This window comes from Pelecanus crispus, chromosome 1 (genome assembly GCF_030463565.1).
Source record: "Pelecanus crispus isolate bPelCri1 chromosome 1, bPelCri1.pri, whole genome shotgun sequence".
NCBI lineage: Eukaryota > Metazoa > Chordata > Aves > Pelecaniformes > Pelecanidae > Pelecanus > Pelecanus crispus.
This window is the reverse complement of record NC_134643.1, coordinates 116,064,715-116,071,471: the sequence shown is the minus strand read 5'-3', so window position 1 is coordinate 116,071,471 and position 6,757 is coordinate 116,064,715.

Below are 6,757 nucleotides of genomic sequence, written 5' to 3'. Positions count from 1 at the left end.
CTTCTGCCACATGGGTAGTGTGCACCTGACTTCATCTGGATCTTTGGGTAACTGTTCATTGTTCAGGTCACCATAAATTACCTCCAGCATACTAATTCCCTCAGGTACTGGATACCTGTGTCTGTCGTGGTCCATTTGCCTGGGCAATACATAACATCTTCCTTGAAGGGATACCTTTCCTTCATGCCTGACAGAAGTCGCCTCCAAAGGCTGAAGGCTTGTGCCCCTTTTCCAATCACTTTGTCAATGCTCTCTTCCCTGGAAAGGGATCCCAGCTTCTTGGCTTCCCTACTGTCTAATTCCAGGCTACTGGCCCCATTATCCCCGCATCGGAGCAGCCAGGTGACAATGTGCTCACCTGGACAACAACCGAAATCTTTTCATATATCTCACAGCTCACTCAGGGATAGGGATCAGGTGGTTACCATCTCATTTATGAGTTCTGCCTCTTCCTCCTCCTATTCTTGTGATGGCTGTGGTTCATCTTCATCCCTTACTAAATGACCTGATTTTCTTTAGTATTTCTTCTTCTGTATAGGGTCGACTGATACCAGCACGGGTTGATTCTCTGGTTTAGCCACAGCTCCTGTGATGGGGTTGGAGTAGCCACACAGTCTGTCGTGGAGGTTGGAGTAGCCGCAATGCCTGTTGCTGGGGGTTGGAGTAACTGCAGTGCCTGTCTCTTTGTCATCAGATCCAGAGACCTTCTCTTTCCATTGAGGGTTCTGAATAGTGTTGAACAGGGCCCAGTAGGCATGGGCACGTTGCTGTGATCTGTGTCTTTCTGGAGTTGCCAGGGTGACAACATACTTTTTCCAAACACTTTACTAGTTTTTCAGAATTCTGCACTTGTTCAGGGGTGAAGATCCAAAACACTGGAGGTGCCCACCGTTGTAGGCATTTGCCTACATACCCTGCCACTCATAACTATCCAGCCTTGGGGCAGATCTCTGGATCATATTCTTAAATCGCTTACTAACCTCCCTCAAAACCAAAACAATATTCCCAAGAAATACCAATAGATGTATCTTAACTGCCCAAGGATGTTCAAGATGCTGAAAAGTTATTGTAATGAAGGAGGAAACATCATAGAAGTTAGTGAAGGTCCATTCTGTATTTCCTCCATAAAAAACCTCTCAGAAGAAGAGGTATAATTGCTAATTCTCTCCATGAGGTCATACACAAAGTATAGTAATGGTTTCAGTACAAAACCCAAATACCAGATAAAGCTCAAGGTCAGTGTTCTAATAACAAATCTCCAAGGCAAAATACCACTTATCACTGCAGAGCACAGCAAACTGCAAAAAACACCACCAATCTTTAACATGTACAGCAAAAACAGAAGCATGGTGCAGATCAGATGAACGAGAACAGATGAATCAATATTGTGACCAGCAACTGTTAACAGATTCCTTAATATGCTCTGGTTAATCTGTTATTTTCTCAAACCCTTCGTGCCCCACGTTGTGTGCCAAAAAGGACTGTCAAGGCTTAACCCCAGCCAGCAACTAAGCACCACGCAGCCGCTCGCTCACTCCCCCTGCCCTGGTGGGATGGGGGAGAGAATTGGAGGAGTAAGAGTGAGAAACGCTCCTGGGCTGAGATAAGAACTGCTTAATAATTGAAATAAAATAAAGTAAAATAGTAGTAGTAGTAGTAGTAATAATAATTGCAATAATAATAATAACATACAAAGCAAGTGATGCACAATGCAATTGCTCACCATCCGCTGACCGATACCCAGACAGTCCCTGAGCAGCGATCGCTGCCCCCGCCAACTCCCCACAGCTTATATACTGAGCAAGACATTATACAGTATGGAATAGCCCTTTGGCCAGTTTGGATCAACTATTCTGGCTGTGCCCCCTCCCAGCTTCTTGTGCATCTAGCAGAGCATGGGAAGCTGAAAAGTCCTTGACTAGCATAAGCAGTACTTAGCAACAACTAAACCATCAGTGTGTTATCAGCATTCTTCTCATCCTAAATCCAAAACACAGCACTGTGCCTGCTACTAGGAAGAAAATTAACTCTATCCCAGCTGAAACCAGGACACTGATCAACAAAAAAGTGTACAGTGCTTTATACCATCTTTCTAGCTGCTTTATTATCTTGAAGCAGCTGAGTCTCATCCATAATCTGATACCTTGCAAGCATTGTACTTGAAATGCAATTGAATAGATAGTGTTTGTTGAACAGATACTGCCAAATGGATGTGGCTACCATTTGTCCCAGGGGTGCCTTGTTGCTTCTACAGAGTGGCAACCAAAATACTCACTTTAATTCTCTGAAGATCTGTCCTAGGACAAATTATTTAAGCCAGTTTTGTTTTGGCCTTTCTGCTAGTGAGTGTTATGCTCAGAATAGGAGTCTGGCATTCAAGATGTTTGGTATCATACATTCAAAGGACAAGTAATGAATCTTCTGGTCTGAAATGACTGACAGTAGGCTGAGGCATTGAAGTGAAAAGGGCTTCAGTAGAGGTTTCTTGCAAGGAAATCATACTTCTGGTGCACCTGTGAGGGTACCTTAAATGCTTTAGTAAAGATCTGTTTGAAGCAGACAGTAATATGGAAGTATGTTGAAAATTTCTGTCAGAGGTATTGAGAGAAGCAACCTTATATGATGTCATTAATGTCTTGTAAAATGGAGTTTGGTATTTAAGTAAAGCAATTCCTGCTGAGCTATATATATTTAAATTGGTTGCTAGACTGGCTGTGAAGAAAAAGCATATCCTTGAAGAAAATGTTACTTTTCATTCTTCATGAAGTCCTTGCCTGTGTGGATCTCTTCTTCAGCACACTTGACTTAATTAAGTTTCTAAGAGTGAGAAATATGTTTGTTGAAGCTGTGAGACTTAATAACCATTTAAAGTTAAGTTATATTTGGAGTGTGAATATGCAGCATGGCACAGGTATTTTAACTTGACCGCATCTTATTTGGAGGAAATACTGTTATACCTACAGCGAACCTGGTAATTTGTACAAACTGATACTTACCTAAAGCAAATAAACAGTCACTGGTATGCACATTTGGCTAGTACTTACCATGAATCTGAACATGGATTTCCATGGAGTAACATCTAGGATGCATACCATTTTGAGCTTGAACTCTTAGCAAGAGCTCCATTTCATTTGTGCAGCAAGGAAGTTTAGCATACTCATTCACAGTGCTCTCACAAAAACGTAACCCTTGATCAATTACTGCCAGCATGACCTTGAAATCTTAATTATTAAATTGTTTTATACTATTCCTTGCAGAGATGACACTTACTCATTAATTTCTCTGCATTCTTATTCTCAGGATATTTTTCACCAAAGGACTAGCAACTTTATTTGGCTACTTATTATCTTGATTTACAGGTTGCTTATATAGATTATAGACTGTCTCTATTTAGGGTATTAGAATTTATCACTTAGAGGCAGCAAATAGCTACAAGAATGTGATCGTTTACTGTCCTGTAAATGATCCTATTTGTCACAGCAGTTAGGTTGAGCGGGGGGGATGTAACCTCTGAATGCTGTGTGCTTTCCATAGCAAAACTTGTTAACAGAACACAACTACCTACTTTTGCCTGCCCTGAATGGATGTGGTAACAGCAGTAATATCCAGGAGCTGTTTAATATGATGTTGCTTGTGTTAGAAAAATGGGAATAGAAAGAGGAATTGTGAGTATATGTGAAGAAAGCCCATGTGATTCAAATGTGATTTCTTTTAAGTCTATTGGTGTTTTGTGAGGAGTTTACAAGCACAGGAGGCTTGAGAATTATGTTCACATGAAGTATATGTTGGGTTTTCCTTGGTGGACAGTATTTTCTGCACTCCTTACTCTGTGAATCCTCCTGAGCAATATAGGCAGGGATGAAGTCACTACTTCTTGCCTGCTGGTTAATATCAAACAGTTCTGTTCAAGGAGTTTTCTCTCTGTAACCTCTATATTTACTCTTTCACAAATTCATTGATTATTTTAGTTTGTGGAAATGTCTCTTTCTTCTTTTCATTTTGCTTGGCCTTAAGTGCTCCTTTTTCAGCATCCAAGGAGAGACTAGGGACCCTGGCCACCCCCCAGGAAGAGGGTATTATATTCTAGGCTAGGCAAAAGGGCAAATATAGGGCCACCCACATGTATTCTTTCTTGTATTCCCTGTCTCTCCCTTCTCTATCATAAAAGATACATCACTGCACATTAACCCCAAGGCTTTGTTTCATCATCATCCTCCTCACCCCAGAGACTGAGAGAGTTATCTCAGGATGCCCAGGGAGAGAAAGCAATAGACATGGTCAAACCATCACCCTGCAATAGGACAATGCACTCACTTTGTCTTCTGGAACACAAGCTGGCTCCTGGACTCTTGCTTTAATCATATACAACATAAACCATTCTGGAATTGTAATAATATCTCTCCGCTGCTTCCCTAGCACATTTAGTTTCTCATTCATCAGATGAAATACTGTATTTGTTGAACTTACCTGTGACTGCTTGACTGGGTGCTGAGGTTATGAAAACTGCTTACCTGCACCTAATAAAGAGCATTTGCAGTCATTTGAAGAGTATCTTGGCTATTCAAGTCTTGCCTTCTGGATATATTGTGGGTATGGAACAAACAAATCTGAATTTTCCTTTAAAATTTCATCAAAGGCATAGTTCTCAGAAGACACTAGTTTTCTGACAGTCCAGGAGTGCCATCCACAGGATGAAATTCATATTTTTATGCCACTGAATTTCTTTGATATTTTGATGTTGGGAAAAAATAGTTAAAAAAAATAAATTCAGCAATTTACTTTTTATGTCACTTAATCATTTACATTGCAACCAAACAGAAAAACCTTTCTCTCAGCTAATCTTCCCCTTTCTGCTGGAATTGGCTAACAGGCAAAAATATGATTTAGATCTTTAAACAGTTGATAATTCATTTTTAACAGTTTATGGAAAGTTAACGGTACAAATATACTACAGTTTGTTCTCCCACCAAAATAACTTAGCTATGATATATTTTATTTCAAAGACTGTCCTGTGATACTGATGCAGAACATACTGCTTCTGTATTTGCTGAAATCACTAGAAGAAATATCCCTTTGCCCAAGGAGAGTTCATTGGATATTAAAACCATGAACTTCTGCAGGTCTGGTTTATCTAGCTAAGATGACAGTGTATAAAAGCCAATTTCCCAAACTAAGGTGATATTCTCTGAGGTAACTACTTAAATAAGAAAACAGTAATTTCTTCGGGTATGTTCTGTTGTTGACTCTAATACTGTCTTAATAAACTACAATGAGAACAAAAGAAATGATGGGGTTTTTGACAAATGTAGGAAGAAAAAAATTACCTCTCTAGTAGAGGGAAATCTGCAAGTAGAATAGAATATGCTTATTAAAAGGTAACTGTGCAGAAGGTGTTGCAAATCCTCTGTCACATCTTTCAAAATACCTGTGAGTTAATATTTCCTTGAATATTTTCATAGTGTGAATCCACATACAGAAATTACTTAAAACTACATTTTTTTCAACATGAGAAAGCATTGAAGTGCAGCTTCACTGTATTTTTGGCCAGTGTTAGTAGCCATAGTGGCAAAATCAGGCTCTGGTGGGAAGTCATAAGTTATTTTGAGGGGTCTTGTACCGTTAATGATATTTGTACTATAGTTACAGAATTGCTGGCCTGAAATTTTTGTGAGCCTTCTGCTATTAGTTGCAATGAAACAGGAGATGGACAGCTGCCCAAGGTCTCCTTATAATCAGAAAAAGTTTTCCTTGTCTTTTCCTTTCCCTATTCTCTTTCCCTCTTTACTATTTTCTATGCCTATTATGTTTTGCTAACTCACTCTAAACATGCTTTCTTTCCTCCCCTCTGTGTATATTTGTCTGTTTTACTACCTCTTCTGTTTCTGCTTACCACAAGGCCATGTGCTGCTCTGAAGAAGTAGGTATGAAAAAAAGATGACCTCAAGTCAGTATTTTCTGAATCTGTTTATTCATTTCTTTGACCTTGAATTTATTTTATCTAGTACAATTGCTAACACAATAAGTGTAATTATCTCCCTACTGTCTGAATTTTTCCCATATTGTATGCTTTTTGTGTAGTTAGGTCAAACACATGAAATTTTGTTTCCAGTCTACAAAATATGTTCCAAAAGGTTCCAAAGCAGAAGTGATTTTGATCCAGATATCATTTTGTTTTGAGAAGGGAGTGGGATTGATTTGATTAGAATATTTTTGCAAAAGCTAAGCCAGGAAAGCTGAAGACCAATAACCATTTTAGCTGCCCAGTATGCCTTGCAGAATTAACCTTCCACAATTAATTAGCCTTCTGTGCTCTCACCTGAAAGTAAAGTTGAATGGGATGGGATTGCTTAAGTGCAATGCTACATACATGTAGAAATATAGTTATTAGGATTGATACAAGAATACACTATCCAGATGGTCTGATTCCTATCTTAAACCGCAGGAATGGTAATTTCAGATTTGTTTATTAGGCAAAGATGACTCAGGAAAGAATGCAGAAAAAATCACTATTGGTTCCATAATCTTATTGTACAGAGCAGTATTTCAGAATATCCTCCCTGCAAAGTGTGACCCAGAAACCTATGCTATTTTTTTTATTTGTCAGACTGCTGGTTGCCATTGCACAGGTCAGTGCTTAAATAATGCATCACTTCAAGGGTTATTCTTCCTGCTTCATTTCTCACAGAGAGTAAGTTCTGGTATCATGGGAGTTCTTTGTTTATGCTATTAATCTCTATTAAGTTCACTGCTGAAAATG